The sequence below is a fragment of the Chiloscyllium punctatum genome, chromosome 10 (assembly GCF_047496795.1).
Source record: "Chiloscyllium punctatum isolate Juve2018m chromosome 10, sChiPun1.3, whole genome shotgun sequence".
In the NCBI taxonomy this organism is placed as follows: domain Eukaryota; kingdom Metazoa; phylum Chordata; class Chondrichthyes; order Orectolobiformes; family Hemiscylliidae; genus Chiloscyllium; species Chiloscyllium punctatum.
In genome coordinates this window covers 43029372-43049033 of record NC_092748.1, presented here as the reverse complement: position 1 = coordinate 43049033, position 19662 = coordinate 43029372, and the positions used below count along the sequence as shown (strand labels likewise).

At 43.5% G+C, this 19662-nt stretch overlaps 2 protein-coding genes across 5 annotated transcripts in view; one reads left to right on the top strand and one right to left on the bottom strand.

The window, feature by feature from the left end:
* The window catches only part of LOC140482081 (glucose-1-phosphate adenylyltransferase), a 31363-nt gene extending 28999 nt beyond the window's left edge, over window positions 1-2364 (bottom strand). For 3 of the 4 annotated variants that reach the window (XM_072579016.1, XM_072579018.1, XM_072579019.1), the window contains exon 1: window positions 2311-2359. The gene's annotated coding sequence lies outside the window, so the exon portion shown is untranslated. Of the gene's footprint in view, window positions 1-2310 lie in introns of all 4 variants that reach the window. The other variant, XM_072579017.1, reaches the window with a different exon arrangement.
* Window positions 2365-2617: 253 nt separating this feature from the next.
* Window positions 2618-19662, top strand: part of ankar (ankyrin and armadillo repeat containing) — a 143939-nt gene continuing 126894 nt past the window's right edge. Inside the window, exon 1 of the mRNA XM_072578292.1 lies at window positions 2618-2775. The gene's annotated coding sequence lies outside the window, so the exon portion shown is untranslated. The remainder of the gene's footprint in view (window positions 2776-19662) is intronic.

The window sequence follows — 19662 nt, the reverse complement described above, 5'->3', positions numbered from 1 at the left end:
CACCAGGGTACTGGGCTCGATTCCAGTCTAAGGTGACTGTGTGAAGTTTGCACATTCTCCCTGTATCTGTATGGGTTTGCTCCAATTTCCTCCCACAGTCACAAAAGATGTGGTCAGGTGAATTGGCCATGCTAAATTTCCATTGTGTTAGGTGTTTTAGTCAAAGGGAAATGGGTCTGGATGGGTTCCTCTTTAGAAGGTCGGTGTGGACTTGTTGGGCCAAATGGCCTGTTTTCACACTATAGGGAATCTAATCGCTGATGGTGCCTGAAATTTCTGCTTTTGTTTTAGATTTCCGGCATCTGCAATTCTTTGTTTTATTCCATTGTGTTATGTATGACTTCAATAAGTGACAAATTTTGCCCCAATTCCCAATAATTTCAATGTTGTTAGGTTCCTTAGAACCTTACTCAGGTAAATGCTACCCTGATGTCAAAGGCAGTCACTCTCACATCATATCTGGAGTTCAGTTCTTTAGTCCATGTTTGAGCCAAGACTGTAATTAGGCTGGGTACAAATTGGTCCAGTCAGAACCCAAACTGAGTATGCAAGTACATTATTGCCAATTAAATGCCATTGATAGTACCTTTCATTGGCTTTGAATGACTAAATTGGTAGCACTCTTGCCTGTGAATCAGAAGATTCTAGGTTCAAGTTCTGCCTCAGAACTAAAGCACAAAAATAAAGCTCACACAGCAGTACAGCACTAAAGGAATGCAAAGTAAATGCACAATGCAAAGTAAAATCAGATATTGCTATTAAAACTCAGCAGTCTGACAGTATCTGTGGAGAAAAAGCAGAGTTAACATTTCAGGTCCAGTGACCTTTCAGAACGGATTGTAGCTAGGGGAAGGTTATACAGTATTATAGTACAATGTATGATGTACAATAATAATAATGTAATTATTTGATACAATTAAATACATTATGTATGCCATAAAATGAGAAGTGGGGTCTTTCAAATGAGTACTAAACTGAAACAAAAAACAAATTGTTGGAACGCATTCCGAGGAAGGGCCATTGAACCTGAAACATTAACTGATTTCTCTCCACAGATGCTGCCAGACCTGCTGAGCCTGTCTAGCAGTTTTTGTTTTTTGTTTCCAATTTTCAGCATCTACAGTTTTTAGATTAGATTAGATTCCCTACAGCATAGAAACAGGCCCTTCAGCCCAGCAAGTCCACACTGACCATCTGAAAAATAACCCACCCAGACCTATTTCCCACTGAAAAATGCAGCTAACATGATGGGCAATTTCACATGGCCAATTCACCTGACGTGCACATCTTTGGACTGAGGAAGGAAACCAGAGCACCCGGAGGAAACCCACACAGACACAGAGAGAATGTACAAACTCCACACAGTCACCCAAAGCTGGAATTGAACCTGGCACCCTGGTGCTAACCACTGAGCCACCATGCCACCAGTTCTTTCAGTTTTTATTTAAAACTAAACTGAAACTGTGTCTGCACTTTCAGGTGGATGTTAAAGATTCCACCTCACTGTTTCAAAGAGCTAATTCTGATGTTATGGAGAAAATCTCTCAACTAATATCAGAAACATTGATTATTTAGGCACTGAACACATTACTGTTTGTGACTATTTGCTATACACATTTTGGCTGCCTTATTTCTCTCAATTAAAAAGTGATTACACTTCAAAAGTTGACTGGCTGTTAAGTGCTTTGAAACATACTTTAATTCACAAAATGAGCTATTTAAATGCAAGTTTGGTGTGACAGTAATTGGCCAGATTGGATTTAAGCTGCTTTTTGATCCTACCCCACTAGTTACCCAACGAAGGAGCAGCGCTCCGAAAGCTTGACCTTCTCAGTAAGTCTGTTGGACTGTTAACTTATTTTGTGTGACATCGAACTTTGCCCATCCCAGTCCAACAGTGGCGCCTCCACATCATGGGCAGTCACTGACTCTGGTGCAGAAATATTCAGAACTGCAGCAGTTATCGACTGGCCACAGCCTTTGCAGGTTCTACTACGGTGGGCCTTTCTTGATATCGCTTCAATCAAAGCTTGAATCAAATTGGCAGATGAAGTCTAGTATTTGGGATGGTGCAGAACTCAATAAAAGGCCGCACTGGGTAGTGCAGCCAAGGTAGAGTGTGTCTTGATAACACTCAACATGGTGCGAGGGCCCATACTGATCTGGAGCCGGGGACGGACACCGAGCCAGGCAGGAAGACGGTTGGGAATCGACATTCGGGGGCTCAGTCATTCCTGCCTCCAGCGCCAACACCGTTTTAAACTTTCATTTCATATGTAAGATAACAATAACCAGAACAGACCGGTTTACCTTCCACAACCCAGCACCGGTCCACTGGAGCACACCGACAACAGGACCCGCCCATACACCCCATGACCCCGCCCACTGGACAGGACCCGCCCATACACCCCCATGACCCCGCCCACTGGACCGGACCCGCCCACACACCCCATGACCCCGCCCACTGGACCGGACTCGCCCACTGGACCGGACTCGCCCACACACCCCATGACCCCGCCCACTGGACAGGACCCGTCCATACACCCCCATGACCCCGCCCACTGAACCGAACCCGCCCACACATCCCCATGACCCCACCCACTGGACAGGACGGGGAACTGAAACCGGAAACTGAAGCGGGTTGTTATGGCCCCAGAGGCTCACGGAAGTCGGTCCGTTGCTACGGTGACAGCGTCCTGTCTCCGTGGATCGTACAAGTAACGAACAAGAGAAGGGAGGAGATCAGTTACCGACATCGCCATCTTCTGACAAGAGGTACAACAACTTTGTAGTTTACCATTTTGGCCGACAGTCTCAATCTGATTGATTTATTTATTGTCACGTGTACCGAAGTACAGTGAAACACTTTGTTTAAGAGCGGTGCAGGCAGATCATAGTAAGCAAGGACGTACATAACAAAACATTTAGATGGAGACATCCGGGTAATGTTGCACAGGGCAGTTCTAGAGAGATCAACGTTGGCAAGATCAACATTATTTGAGGTTAATGTCCATTCAGTAGTCCAGTCACAGCTGGGAACAAGCTGTCCCTGAACCCTATGTGTGTGCAGGTTTCTGTATCTTCTGCTTGTTGGAAGAGATTATGTGAAATCGTTAATGGGGTGCAAAGGGTCTTTGATGATGTTCGCAGCCTTTTCCAACATTGGTAAAGAGCATTGTAAATGGAGTCCATGGATGAAAGTTTGGCTTCTGTTATAGCCTGGGCAGAGCAATTTACATACCAGGTTATTGTAGTACCTTCAGCATCAAGCTTTGTGGGCAGCAACGGTGGCTAGCACTGCTGCCTCACAGCGCCAGAGACCTGGGTTCAATTCCCACCTCAGGTGACTGACTGCATGGAGTTTGCACATTCTCCCCGTGTCTACGTGGCTTCGGGTGCTCCGGTTTCCTCCCACAGATCAAAGATGTGGAGATCAGGTGAATTGGCCATGCTAAATTGCCCGTAGTGTTAGGTGAAGGGGTATGGGTGGGTTGCGCATCAGCGGGTCGGTGTGGACTTGTTGGGCCGAAGGGCCTGATTCCACACTGTAAGTAAGTAATCTAAGCTTTCAGTTTCACTAAAACTTCGACAAAACGCCAACCACCTTGTTAACTTGAGTGACATTCTGCCTACTTAAGTAACACAGACCAACTTGGGAACAGCGAGAGCCGGGAGGAGGTGACGTTGGTGCAAGGTGATTGTCGGGAAGGCCGGTAAGTATATTTAAACTTCTTACCTTCAGGCCAGCAAGGGAGGAGTGAGCTAAGGACTTCTGGGAAGGGTAAGTAGAACAGGTTATATTTGCATGGTTGCGTTACCTGAGACACTACTCGGGTAGTGTCTCCCATCCATCCTCCTCCTCTAACCTAAAAAAAAGTTGTGGGAGCCAGATTGACAAGGTAAGGTAAATAGTCTATTTCCTAATCCTTTTTTTTAGTAGTCACTTTGGGAATTAGAACAGTGGGAATGGAGTGTTGGGCAGTGGAATATTCCTCCTGCAGAATGTGGGAAGTAAGGGTCACCACTAGTGTCCCTGCTGACTACATCTGTGGGAAGTGCACCCAATACCAGCTCCTCGAAAACCGCATTAGGGAACTGGAGCTGGAGTTGGATGAACTTCGGATCATTCGGGAGGCAGAGGGGGTTATTGACAGGACTTACAGAGAGGTAGTCACTCCCCAGATAAAAGAAAAAGACAGATGGGTGACAGTTAGGGGACAGAAAGGGAACTAGCAGGCAGTGCAGGGATCCCCTGTGGCCATTCCCCGCAACAATAAGTATACCGTTTTGGATACTGTTGGGGGGGATGACTTACCGGGGAAAGCACTGGGGCACCTGCTGCTCAGAAGGAAAGGGGGAAGAGGAGCAGAGCAGTAGTCATTGGGGATTCAACAGTTAGGGGGACAGATAGGAGGTTCTGTGGGGAGAAGAGAGACTCATGGTTGGTGTGTTGCCTCCCAGGTGCCAGGGTCTATGATGTCTCTGATCGTGTTTTTGGGATCCTTCGGGAAAGGGAAAGCAGCCCCCAAGTCGTGGTCCACATTGGCACCAACGACATGGTCGAAAGAGAGATGGGGACTTGAGGCAGAAATTTTGGGAGCTAGGATGGAAGCTGAGAGCTAGGACAAACAAAGTTGTTTTCTCTGGTTTGCTGCCCGTGCCACGTGCAAGTGAGGTGAGGAATAGGGAGAGAAAGGAGTTGAACATGTGGCTACAGGGATGGTGCAGAAGGGAGGGTTTCGGGTTTTGGATAATTGGAGCTCTTTCTGGGGTAGGTGGGACCTCTACATGCAGGATGGTCTTCATCTAAATTAGAGGGGTACCAATATCCTGGGTGGGAAATTCGCTAAAGCTATTAAGGTGGATTTAAACTAATACAGCTGAGGGATGGGAACCAAAATTGTAGGACAGGTACAGAAGAGGGTGAGAGTAGGGAGTTCCCAAATCAAGTATCTGACACTGGCAAGCGAGAACCTGGTTTGAAGTGCGTGTACTTCAACGCGAGGAGCATCCGAAATAAAGTGGGTGAACTGGCAGTATGGGTTGGTACCTGGGACTTCGATGTTGTGGCCATTACAGAGACATGGATAGAGCAGGGACAGGAATGGCTGTTGCAGGTTCTGGGATTCAGATGTTTCAGTAAGAACAGAGAAGATTGTAAAAGAGGGGGAGGTGTGGCATTGTTGATCAGGGACAATATTACAGTTGTAGAAAGGATGTTTGGGTACTCGTTAACTGAGGTAGTATGGGCTCAGGTTAGAAATAGGAAAGGAGAAGTCACCATGCTGGGAGTTTTCTATCGGCCTCCGAATAGTCCCAGAGATGTAGAGGAAAGGATAGCAAAGATGATTCTCGATAGGAGTGAGAGAGGCAGGGTAGTTGTCATGGGGGACTTCAACTATCCAAATATTGACTGGGATCACTACAGTACGAGTACTATAAATTGGTCGGTTTTTGTCCAGTGTGTGCAGGAGGGCTTCCTGACACAGTATGTAGACAAGTCTACAAGGGGCGAAGCCACTTTAGATTTAGTACAGTATAACGAGCCTGGCCAGGTGTTAGATTTGGAAGTAGGTGAGCACTTTGGAGACAGCGATCACAGTTCTGTCAGGTTTACTTTAGTGATGGAAAGGGATAGGTGTACTCCACCAAGCAAGAGTTACAGCTGGGGGAAGGGAAATTATGATGCAATTAGGAAAGATTTAGGAAGTGTAGAATGGGGAAGGAAACTGCAGGGGATGAGCACATTAAAAATGTGGGGCTTTATTCAAGGAAAAGTTCTTATGTGTCCTAGATAAGTATGTACCTGTCAGGCAGGGAGGAAGATATAGAACGTGTGAGCCGTGGTTTACTAAGGAAGTGGAATCCCTGGTCAAGAAGAAGAAGAAGGCTTATGTTAGGACAAAATGTGAAAACTCAGGGCACTTGAGGGTTACAAGGAAGTCAGGAAACACCTAAAAAGAGAGCTTAGACAAGCCAGGAGGGGACATGAGAAGTTATTGGCAGATAGGATCAGGGTTAACCCTAAGGCTTTCGTAGGTATGTCAGGAATAAAAGAATGACGAGAGTTAAATTAGGAAATCAAGGATAATAGTGGGAAGTTGTGTGTGGAGCCAGAGGAGATGGGGGAAGCACTAAATAAATATTTTGCGACAGTGTTCACTACAGAAAATGAAAATGTTGGCGAGGAAGATAGAGATACTTGCATCTAGACTAGAAGAGATTGAGGTTCACAAGGAAGAGATATTAGAAATACTGCAGAGTGTGAAAATAAACAAGTCCCCTGGGCTGGATGGGATCTATCCTAGGATCCTCTGGGAAGCAAGGGAAGAGATTGCCGAGCCTTTGGCATTGATCTTCAAATCATCATTGTCTACAGGAATAGTGCCTAAGGACTGGAGGATAGCAAATGTGGTTCCCTTGTTCAAAAAGGGTAGTAGAGACAACCCTGGTAATTACAGACCAGTGAGTCTCACTTCAGTTGTTGGTAAAGTGTTGGAAAAGGTTAGAAGTGATAGGATTTATAACCATCTAGAAAAGAATAATCTGATCAGGGACAGTCAGCACGGTTTTGAGAGGAGTAGGTCGTGCCTAACAAATCTTATTGACTTTTTTGACAAAGTGACCAAACAGGTAGATGAGAATAAACTGGTTGATGTGGCGTATATGGATTTCAGCAAGGCATTCGATAAGGTTCCCCACAGTAGGCTATTATACAAAATGCGGAGGAATGGGATTGTGGGAGACATAGCAGTTTGGATCAGTAATTGGCTTGCTGAAAGAAAACAGAGGGTTGTAGTTGATGGAACATGTTCATCTTGGTGTCCAGTTACTAGAGGCGTACCGCAAGGGTCGGTGTCGGGTCCACTGCTGTTTGTCATTTTTTATAAATGACCTGGATGAGGGCTTAGAAGGGTGGGTTAGTAAATTTGCGGACGACACTAAGGTCGGTGGAGTTGTGGATAGTGACGAAGGATGTAGTAGGTTGCAGAGAGACATAGATAGGATGCAGAGCTGGGCTGAGAGGTGGCAAATGGAGTTTAATGTGGGCAAGTGTGAGCTGATATACTTTGGCTGGAGTAATCGAAATGCAAAGTACTGGGCTAATGGTAGACCTCTTGGGAGTGCAGATGAGCAGAGAGATCTCGGTGTCCATGTACACAGATCCCTGAAAGTTGCCACCCAGATTGACAGGGTTGTTAAGAAGGCATACAGTGTTTTGGCCTTTATTAATAGAAGGATTGAGTTCCGGAACCAGGACGTTATGCTGCAGCTGTACAAAGCCCTGGACCAGCCACACTTGGAGTATTGTGTACAGTTCTGGTCACCGCATTATAAGAAGGATGTGGAAGCTTTGGAAAGGGTGCAGAGGAGATTTACTAGAATGTTGCCTGGAAGGAATGTCTTGAGGCTGAGGGCCTTGAGGCTCTTCTCGTTAGAGAGAAGAAGGTTGAGAGGTGACTTAATAGAGATATACAAGATAATCAGAGGGTTAGATAGGGTGGACAGGGAGAGCCTTTTTCCAAGTATGGGAACGGCAAACACGAGGGGACACAACTTTAAAGTGAGGGGGGATAGGTATAAGACAGATGTCAAAGGTAGCTTCTTTACTCGGAGAGTAATAATGTTATGGAATACTTTGCCTGCATCGGTAGTAGACTCGCCAAGTTTAAGTGCATTTAAGTCGACATTGGACAGGCAAATGGACATACATCGAATAGTGTAGGTGGGATGGGCTTCAGATTAGTATGACAGGGCGGCGCAACATCAAGGGCCTGAACTGCACTGTAATGTTCTATGTTCTATGTTCTAACCGTGCAAATGCTCTACCAACTCAGTAACTGCCTTCAAACTTCAAATTCATTACCACTCTCAGCTCCAGCGTTATTACTTTCTCAGCAATGTTCTTTCAGCTGTAATCACACTGTGATGAATTAAGAAGAGTTTCACCACACCCAGTGATGCTCTAACCTCAGCAGCATTCTAGAAATCTCACCAATATTCCACCCCATCAGAACTCTAACAGCACTGTAATACTTAGCAAATTCAGTTTCAAAAGCATAAAATTAATATTAAGTTGGAGATTAGATTACATTACAGTGTGGAAACAGGCCCTTCGGCCCAACAAGTCCACACTGAGCTGCCGAAGTGCAATCCACCCATACCCTACATTTACCCCTTACCTAACACTACGGGCAATTTAGCATAGCCAATTCACCTGACCTGCACATCTTTGGACTGTGGGAGGAAATCAGAGCACCCGGAGGAAACCCACGCAGACACGGGGAGAACGTGCAAACTCCACACAGTCAGTCGCCTGAGGCGGGAATTGAACCCGGGTCTCAGGCGCTGTGAGGCAGCAGTGCTAACTACTGTGCCACTGTGCTGCCCATGCTGGTGTTGGACTGGGGTGTACAAAGTTAAAAATCACACACCATCAGGTTATAGTCCAACAGGTTTAATTGGAAGCATTAGCTTCCGGAGCACTGCTCCTTCAGGTGGTTATGGAGTACACAATTGTAAGACACAGAATTTATACCAAAAATTTACAGTGTGAGGTAACTGATATTATACATTGAAATATACCTTGACTGTTTTTTAAGTCTCTCATCTGTTAGAATGACCAAGTTGGCTTGACATGTATGCTCAAACCGTCAGGAAATATATAAATGCCAGATTCATCAGCCGCGCCCACAAGTAGAGCAAAACATCACCCCATCACAGCGCAATGCCACCCATGCTCTCAAAGCCAATCATAACATTGTAATCTAACCAACAGATAAAGGAGGAGCCATCGTCATTCAGAATAGAACAGATTACTGCAAGAAAGTGTACCGACAACCAGAAACATTACAGGCAACTACCAGCCTACCTGGTAGTTACATTCAAGAACACATTCATGAACTAAACACATTGATCAGGACTTTGGATCCAGTCCTTCAGAGTTCCCTACATGCCCTCATCCTACGTACTTCTCGCATGGGTGACTTCTATTGTCTTTCAAAGATACACAAAGCCAATACACCAGGACATCCCATCGTATCAGCCAATGGAACCCTGTGTGAGAACCTCTCTGGCTATGTCGAAAACATCTTAAAACCCATTGTACAGGGTATCCCAAGCTTCTGTCGTGACATTATGGATTTCTTACAGAAACTCAGCACCCACAGACCAGTCAAACCAGGAACATTCCTCGTCACAATGGACGTTTCAGCACTCTACACCAGCATCCCCCACAATGACGGCATCGCGGCAACAGCCTCAGTCTTCAACACCAACAACTGCCAATCTCCGAGCACTGTTCTACAACTCATCCACTTTATCCTCAATCACAATGTCTTTACCTTTGACAACCAGTGCTTCATCCAGACACACAGAACAGCCATGGGGACCAAATTTGCACCCCAGTATGCCAACATTTTCATGCACAAGTTTGAACAAGACTTCTTCTCTACGCAGGACCTCCAACCAACACTATACACCAGGTTCATTGACGACATTTTCTTCCTCTGGACCCATGGCGAGGAGTCACTGATAAAACTACAGTGATATCAACAAATTTCATCCCACCATCAAACTCACCATGGACTAATCTCTACTATCTGTCTCATTCTTGGAGACATGCATCTCCATCAAGGATGGGCACCTCAGCATCTCTCTCTACCGCAAACCCACGATAACCTCACAATGCTACACGTTCCCAGCTTCCACCCAAAACATATTAAAACAGCCATCCCTGTGGACAAACCCTACCCATACACAGGATCTGTTCAGATGAGGAGGAACATGACAGGTACCTGGAAGTACTCAGGGATGCCCTCTTAAGAACGGGATACGATGCTCAACTCATCAACTGCCAGGATCTGTAATGACCTCTTCAGGAGACAGACACGTGCTGCAATCGACAGGATACCCTTCTTTGCCCAGTACTTCCCAGGAGCCATAAAACAACACCATGTTCTTCACAACCTGCAACAAATTAACAATGAGGATGAGCACCTCGCCAAGACCTTCCCCACACCTTCACTTCTCACCTTTAAACAGCCACCAAACCTCAAACAGATCATTGTTCGTAGCAAACTGCCTGGCTTTCAGGACAACTCCACACAACCCTGTCACGGTAGATGCTGTAAGACGTGTCAGAGTGTGGACATGGATACCACCATTACACGTGGGGACACCTCCCACCATGTACGTGGCAGGTACTCATGCAACTCAGCTAATGGCCCTGAGGCATGGTAAATTGGGGAAACTGAGCAGAGGCTACAGCAACGGATGAATAGGCAATGCACAGCAATCAACAGACAGGAGTGTTCCCTCCCAGTTGGAGAACACTTCAGCGGTCTGGGACATTCGACCGCGGACCTTTGGGTGACCATCCTCCAAGGCAGACGGTGGGACAGGCAGCAGCGAAAAGTGGCAGAGCAGAGGCTGATAGCCAAATTCAGTACCCATAAGGAGCGCCTCAACTGGGACCTTGGGTTCATGTCACACTACAGGTGACCCCATTACACTATTCACACACACACAGGCACTCCTATACACACACACACACACACACACACACACACTCCTACAGACACACACACTCCCACAGACACACATGCACCCTCTCATAGACCTAGACCCCTTTACACTCACACACACACTCTCTCACACAGACACTCTCAACCCCACCTACACATACACACACCCACATGCACCCAAACATATAAGTTTGTGGGGTGAATTTGTAGTTGCAGAGTTACATTGTACTTTGCTCAAAAACTGCATGAATCCATGTAAGATTCTGTTAATTTTTTAGATTAGAATCAGTCTAAACATTATGGCACAGATAGCAGCACGCAGAGGTGCTAATACCCAATGCATTATCTGGGCTGACACCAATTGTTACATTGTTAGAGAATGTAACTGTTTAAAAAAGTTTTGTGATTTACATATGAAGGACGAGAAACTTAAATGGTCATTCTAACAGATGACAGACTTAACAAACAATCAAGGTATTTTTCAATGTATAATTTCAGTTACATCACACTGTAAACTTTTGCTATAAATTCTGTGTCTTAACAATCGTGTACTCCATAACCACCTGATGAAGGAGCAGCGCTCTGAAAGCTTGTGCTTCCAATTAAACCTGTTGGACTATAACCTGGTGTTATGTGATTTTAAGCTTTATAAAATTAACAGCATTTCTAGCAACACTGGCGCTAACCCCAGGAGATATAATTTCAAATGTAGCAGCCGAGGTTAAACAAAAAAGCCTCTGCGTTGCATACACTGACATCAACTGTATTCCACTTTCCATTTTGAGTACAATAAGCAAAGCTGTATATTTTTATTTCTCCAAATATTTGGATAAATGCTGCTGTGTCTGACTTACTGGCTCAACATAGAATATTGATATGAGCGAATGCCGAACAAAGCAATGATTTTGTCCTCTAAATCGAAGATATGAATCAAGGGAATCATCGCATAAGTGTCATTGGTTTGCACTTACTATGGTAGTGCCGTGAAAACAAAATAAAGATTTATTTCATTCCCCTTCCCTCCAGAATTACTTCTGCTCAATCCATCTCCAACTATTTGGCTACAGAAATCAGTGCAGCTGTTACATTCTGACTTCAGGTTCTCAACCCTTTTACTTTAGAAACAGAAATCTGTTTAATAATAATAATATAATAAGAGACTTTTTTCATTTTTATAAGTATCTTTTATCTGTACCTACTTTTAATCATGGTACATCTCTTTTAAGCTAATAACTTTATCACTTTTATTGAAATTACTTAGAACAGTAGACGTACAATAAGCTAATTTTCATATTTAAGACCAAACCTTTGCCAAATTGGAATGCTTATGAATCTAAAAAGGGCTTAAACGAGTTATACAAGTTTGCAGTTCCTAGACTTCTCTGCGAACATGTCTGGTGTGACTATGAAATTCTGCTAAGGAAGCAGCCAAGTGCTAAATTAAAAGACCGAAACTTAAATGTAATAGTCTCTGGACTGTGGGCAATTGGTAGAAGGTAAATGAGGCCAGAGAGCTGAAAGCATGGCTCAAAGATTGCTGTGGGAGAAACAAAATCAAATCATCAATACTGGAGAAAGAAGAAGCATATCATTCACAGTGTGACTTCACCTGAAATGCACCAGGGACCAGTGTCCAAGTGAATAGTAGGATGGGGTTGGAGGAGTGAATGGGAGGAGTTTTGGAAAATTAAAGAAAATGCTCAAGGCAATTATGAACAGCAACAACATGGGTAATGATGACCAGAGTGTGACAGGAAGGCACAACATAAAACATAAGAATAAAGTAGGAAATAAGATCAGAATAAGAAAAAGTGTTAAAAGAAGATTTAAAAATTATTTATCTAAATGCTTTCAACATTCAAATAGAAGATGCATGATTGATACAACAAATTGAAATTTGTATGTGAGTAGTACCCATGGAGAGTGCTTTGAGATGTTGGTGCCTGGTGCCAACATGAAGACCCCTTATAGCAAATAATGAGCTGTAGTTGTCAGGTCCCACCCTGACTGCTTTGTCAAGAATTCTCAGTGTCAAGTTTGCACTGTGGCTGATAGGATAGGAAGCTACATATTAATGAGGCAAGATAGGCAGTTACTAAGTTTGTTAACAAGCAATGATCCCCATAAACAGGCAACTCACTGCAGCCTAGCGAGAATCTCGCTTCAATACTAGAATGTAGTTTACTAGATGCTTCTAATGTCGTGATAGACCTCAGTGCATTTCTTGCCACATTTCTCGCCATAGCCTATGTCGTTGTGGTCCCTGCAAAATTCAGGCTTCTCTGCCATTTCTCTATTTTCTATTATAAATTCTCCTGTCTCTATCTGTAATCGTCTTTACTAATCGTTTCCTTTTTACATACCTATAGATGTTTTCACAATCCTTGCTGTTCATGTTCATACTTTGTTCTCTCTTTCATTATAGATTTCCTGGTTCTCCTTTTCTAAGTTCTGAAGTTCTCCCAATCCTCAGACACAACCAGTTTTCTTGGTAAATTTGTAAACTTCTCCCTTTGATCTAATCCTATCTTTTAATTTCCTTTGTTAGCCACAGCTGTCTCACTTTGCCTGCTGGGTAATTTTGACTTAAGGAAGGCATGTTTTTATTTGAAAAATAAATATTAATTCTTTAAATACTAGCTACTGTTAAATGTTTCAATGTATTTTTCCAACCTACCACAACCACCTTCTCCTTATACCTTCATAGTTGCTCTTGTTTATATTTAAGATCCTAGTTTTAGATTGTCCTACATCTTTTTCAAACTTATTGGAAAACTCAATTATGCTACGTTCACTTTCCCCTAAAGCTCACTCTACAACAAGATTATTAATTAGCCCTTTCTTATTTTATAATGCTTCATCTAAAATAATCTGGCCTCCTTGATTTCCCAACATTTTACTCCATAAAACCATCTTGAACACATTGGTACTTATTATACCTCCCCAGTTTATATGTAGATTAAAGCCATCCATGATTGCTGCATTTTCTTTGGTTCGTGCCCCATTAATTTCCTGATTTGTACCATGTTATACATTACCACAATTGCTTCATAGCCTCCAAGCCATTCCTACTAATAATTATTTACCCTTACTGTTTCTTAGTTCCACCTGACCAGATTCTCCTTTTTATTCTTCCACTCTTACTATTGCACTGATCCCATTCCTTATTACCAGACTTTCCCAGCTTCTCTTCCTTTTTGTCCATCCTACCTGAACGTTGAATATCCTTTAATATTTTGAAGCATTTCCTGACACCAACAGTACAATGATGATATCTGACCACATGCCCACCTCCATTTTCTTTTATGTGTATGTACATAGTTATAGAGTCAAAGAGGTGTACAGCATGGAAACAGACCCTTCAATCCAACCTGTCCATGCCGACCAGATATCCCAACACAATCTAGTCCCACCTGCCAGCACCCGGCCCATATCCCTCCAAACCCTTCCTATTCATATATCCTCTTAAATGCCTCTTAAATGTTGCAATTGTACCAGCCTCCACCACATCCTCTAGCAGCTCATTCCGTACACGTACCACCCTCTGCGTGAAAAAGTTGCCCCTTTTTCTATTGTTTGAACATTTTTCTCTTCAACAACAATCTTTCTAATTAATCTTTTTGCATTTTTATGTATTTATTGGGTTTTTAACACTACTTAGAATCAACTCAGAGACTTCGATGCTACTGTCCAACCTTCAGATTGTTGTCAAAGGAAGCCCTGATATTCATTTGCTGTTGTTGGTCACTCTGCAGTAATGTGTCAGTAATGGTAATTAAATTACCCCCATTTACTCCTATTCAATTAATTCACCTACCTTCTTGTAAGTAGTAAACACATTCAGAGGGTGTGTCTTCAATTCTGCTACACTCTTCTGTATTTAACTTTGGTTTATTATAATATTTATTTCTGCTACTTTCCACTTTAATTTTCAACATTTCTTCTTTCAATAATCGGCCTTGTTTTTCTCCAGCCCAATTCCCTCTCAGGTTCCCATCCCTTTGACAAGTTATGTTACCCCTCCCAACAGCACTATCAAATTTCCCAAGGAGGTTTACTGTCGTGGAAATTAAATCGACTCGACTCAATAATTAGCAAGAGCAAAGCAAGAGTCTTTAATAAAAATCTTGCAAGATTGACTCATTACACCAAGTCAGATGCCTTAATGCAATGAGTACCGAAAAATTATACAGACGCCTGCCTTATAGCGTTCCTTATCACACTCTCAAGGGCAGAGACTGGGGAAACTCAAGTTGTTATCCCCTCATCCCCTGGTCCTAGACATAACAGTTATTCAGTTTTCACTGAGTTTGACTATTGCAAGGTCAAGTTGAATGTTTACAGAATTCAAACAGAGATAAGCTAACTGCAAACCTTCATCAAAGCATCATTTACAAAGCTCAGCACAGCATTGATTTAAAATTGACTCATTCTCTTTAAATTTCACAGTAAGTGGATAATTAATTTCACAATAAATGGATAATTTTCCATTACAGTTACCAATCCTGATTCTGTTCAAGTGTAATACATTTTCTTTGTACAAATCCCACCTACCCCAGTACTGATCCCAATGCACCAGAAATCTAAAACCCTCCTCCTTGCACCATTTTTCCAGCCACATATTGATTGGTCAATTTTCATATTTCTGTATATGATAGTGGGAGTAATCCTGAAATTACTTCCTTAGATGTCCTGCTTTTCAATTTTTGGACTAGATCTCTAAATTCTGCTTTCCAAATCTCATCACTCTTTCTACCTATGTTATTGGCACTAATATGAACCACAATCTTTGTGTCTTCAGCCTTTCTCAAAAGAAGAACATCCTTTACCCTAGTATGAGGAAAGTAAGTTGTCACCATGGAGTCGTGGACTATTTCCAAAGAAATGTCTGTCTGTATCCTTAAATATCAAATATTCTATCACTATTGCTCTTCCTTTATTCTTCTCTCCGTATTCTTGTTTTCAATCTGCAGTGTTAAAAATCACACAGCACCAGGTTACAGTCCAAAAGATTTATTTGGAAGTTCAAGCTTTCAGAATGTTGCTCCTTCGTCAGGTAGTCACATGACTTCACTATAAATTCTGTGTCCTATGATCCTGCCCCACTAGCTACCTGATAAAGGAACAGCACTCCGAAAGCTTGTACTTCCAAATAAACCTGTTGGACTATAACCTGGTGTTGTGTGCTTTTTAATTTTGTCCACCACTGTCCAATATTGGCACTTCCACAATCTGCAATGTGCTGACTATGGCTCATGAGTGCACCACTGTAAATACAATCTATGTTCCAGTTCGAGATATTTTTTAATCAGCCTGTTCAGAGATGTTATGACATATCCATAAAGCAGGTGGGTCCTGGCTCAGAGGTAAGAAAACTACCACTGCAACACAAAAGCCTCTTAATCTGTTCCCATTTGATTTTTTTTTCATATTCAGAAGTTTTGTGGTCAGGATCGGGATTCCCGGAAGGTATGTTGCCTCCCTGGTGCCAGGGTCCGGGACGTCTCCGATTGGGTGTATAAAGTTCTAAAAGGGAAGGGCGAACAGCCAGAAATCGTGTTATATATTGGCACTAATGATATAGCCAGAAAAAGGATTGAGGATATAAAAAGTGATTTCAGGGAGTTAGGATGGAAGCTACAAAGCAGGACGAACAGAGTAGTGTTCTCTAGTTTACTACCGGTGCCACGAGATAGTGAGGCGAGGAACAGGGAGTGGGCGCAGCTTAACACGTGGCTGCGTAGCTGGTGTTGGAGGGTGGGCTTCAGATATGTAGATAATTGGGATGCCTTCTGGGGAAGGTGGGACCTGTACAAGAAGAACGGGTTGCATCTGAACTGGAAGGGGACCAATGTCCTGGGTGGAAGGCTTGCTCAAGTAGTTTGAGAGGGTTTAAACTAGTATGGCAGGGGGGGTGGGAACCTGAGCTGTATACCAGAGATGAGAGTTGATACAGATGAGGCAATAGCAAGAGGTAGACCAGCTGGTGGGAAGGATTTTCCTGGGAAGGAACAAGAGATCAGTTAAAGTGTGTTTATTTTAACGCAAGGAGTATCAGGAATAAAAGTGATGAACTTAGGGCATGGATCAGTACCTGGTGCTATGATGTTGTGGCCATATTAGAGACATGGGTTTCTCAGGGGCAGGAATGGTTGCTGGATGTTCCAGGGTTTAGAGCATTTAAAAAGAATAGGGAGGGGGGAGAAAAGAGGAGGGGGTGTAGCACTACTAATCAGAGAGGGTATCACAGCTACAGAAGCTTCCATTGTCAAGGAAGATCTGCCTACTGAGTCAGTATGGGTGGAAATTAGGAACAGCAGGGGAGCAGTCACCTTGTTAGGGGTTTACTACAGGCCCCCCAATAGCAGCAGGGAGATTGAAGAAAGCGTAGATCGGCAGATTTTGGAAAAGTGTGGACGTAGTAGGGTTGTTGTAATGGGTGACTTTAACTTTCCTAATATTGATTGGAACCTCCTTCAAGCAGAAGATTTGAATGGAGCTGTTTTTGTAAGGTGTGTTCAGGAGGGTTTCCTAACTCAGTACATTGACAGGCCAACAAGGGGAGAGGCCATTCTAGACTTGGTGCTCAGAAACGAGCCAGGGCAGGTATCAGATCTTGTGGTGGGAGAGCATTTTGGTGATAGTGACCACAACTGCCTCACATTCTACATAGCTATGGAGAAGGAGAGAATTAGGCAAAAGGGAAAGGGGAAACTATGATGCAATTACACATGAGTTAGGAAGCATGGACTGGGACCAATTGTTCCAAGGTAAAGGCACTATAGACATGTGGAGACTGTTTAAGGAACAGTCGTTGCGAGTGATGAATAAATATGTCCCTCTGAGACAGGGAAGAGGGGGTAAGATAAAGGAGCCTTGGATGACGAGAGCGGTAGAGCTTCTCGTCAAAAGGAAGAAAGTAGCTTACATAAGGTGGAGCTCAGCTCTAGAGGATTACAGGCAGGCAAGGAAGGAGCTCAAAAATGGTCTGAGGAGAACCAGGAGGGGGCACGAGAAAGGGTTGGCAGAACGGATTAGGGAGAACAAAAAGGCATTTTACATTTATGTGAAGAATAAGAGAATGGTCAAAGAAAGAGTAGGGCCAATCAGGGATAGCATAGGGAACTTGTGTGTGGAGTCTGAGGAGGTAGGGGAAGCCCTAAGTTTTTTGCTTCTGTCTTTACGAAAGGAACGAATGTTGTAGTGAATGAAACCTTTGAAGAACAGGTGTGTATGTTGGAATGGATAGAGATAGAGGAAGCTGATGTGCTGAAACTTTTGTCAAACATTAAGATTGACAAGGCGCCAGGCCCGGACCAGATTTGTCCTCGGCTGCTTTGGGAAACGAGAAATGCAATTGCTTCGCCCCTTGCGAAGATCTTTATATTCTCACTCTCCACTGGAGTCATACCTGAGGACTGGAGAGAGGCAAATATAATTCCTCTCTTCAAGAAAGGAAATAGGGAAATCCCCGGCAATTACAGGCCAGTAAGTCTCACATGTCGTCTGCAAGGTGTTAGAAAGGATTCTGAGGGATAGGATTTATGACCATCTGGAAGAGCATGGCTTGACTAAATACAGTCAACACGACTTTGTGAGGGGCAGGTCATGCCTCACAAACTTTGTCGAGTTCTTTGAGGATGTGACTAAAAACATTGATGAGGGTCGAGCTGTGGATGTGGTGTATGTGGACGTCAGCAAGGCATTTGATAAGGTTCCCCATGGGAGGCTCATTCAGAAGGTCAGGAGGAATGGGATACAGGGGAACTTAGCTGTCTGGATACAGAATTGGCTAGCCAACAGAAGACACCAAGTGGTAGTAGAAGGAAAATATTCTGCCTGGAAGTCATGGTGAGTGATGTTCCACAGGGCTCTGTCCTTGGACCTCTACTATTTGTAATTTTTATTAATGACTTGGATGAGGGGATTGAAGGATGGGTCAGCAAGTTTGCAGACGACACAAAGGTTGGAGGTGTCGTTGACAGTATAGAGGGCTGTTGTAGGCTCAGTGGGACATTGACAGGATGCAGAGATGGGCTGAGAGGTGGCAGATGGAGTTCAATCTGGATAAATGCGAGGTGATGCATTTTGGAAGGTCAAATTTGAAAGCTGAGTACAGAAGTAAGGATAGGATTCTTGGCAGTGTGGAGGAACAGAGGGATCTTGGTGTGCAGGTATATAGATCCCTTAAAATGGCTACCCAAATGGACAGGGTTGTTAAGAAAGCATATGGTGTTTTGGCCTTCATTAACAGGGGGATTGAGTTTAAGAGTCGTGAGAACTTGTTGCAGCTCTATAAAACTTTGGTTAGACCGCACTTGGAATACTGCATCCAGTTCTGGTCGCCCTATTTTAGGAAAGATATGGATGCTTTGGAGAGGGTTCACAGGAGGTTTACCAGGACTGGAGGGCTTATCTTATGAAGAGAGGTTGACTGAGCTTGGACTTTTTTCATTGGAGAAAAGGAGGAGGAGAGGGGACCTAATTGAGGTATACAAGATAATGAGAGGCATAGATAGAGTTGATAGCCAGAGACTATTTCCCAGGGCAGAAATGGCTAACACAAGGGGTCATAGTTTTAAGCTGGTTGGAGGAAAGTATAGAGGGGATGTCAGAGGCGGGTTCTTTACACAGAGAGTTGTGAGAGCATGGAATGCGTTGCCAGCAGCAGTTGTGGAAGCAAGGTCATTGGGGACATTTAAGAGACTGCTGGACATACATATGGTCACAGAAATTTGAGGGTGCATACATGAGAATCAATGGTCAGCACAACATCGTGGGCTGAAGGGCCTGTTCTGTACTGTACTGTTCTATGTTCTATGTACTCTTATACACAACTGACCTCAGTTTCAGTTCTGAAATCCATTGTTCATGTCTTTGCAGCTGGAGATTAACTTCTCGTATACCTTCTAGGCCACAGGAAATGTCGACAAATCTCCATATGGTTTAGGATGAGCATTTCGTGTGACCAGGCTGTTCTGCCATCCCTATAGCTATTTCCTTTTATTTCTTTATCTCTTTTTGTTCATATCAAAGAAAGCTTATTATAATTTTCATAATTGGTTTAGGAAATGCTTGATAAACATTACAAGAAAATAAAATGTTTTACTAGCAATGCACTAAAACTGGACTGTTA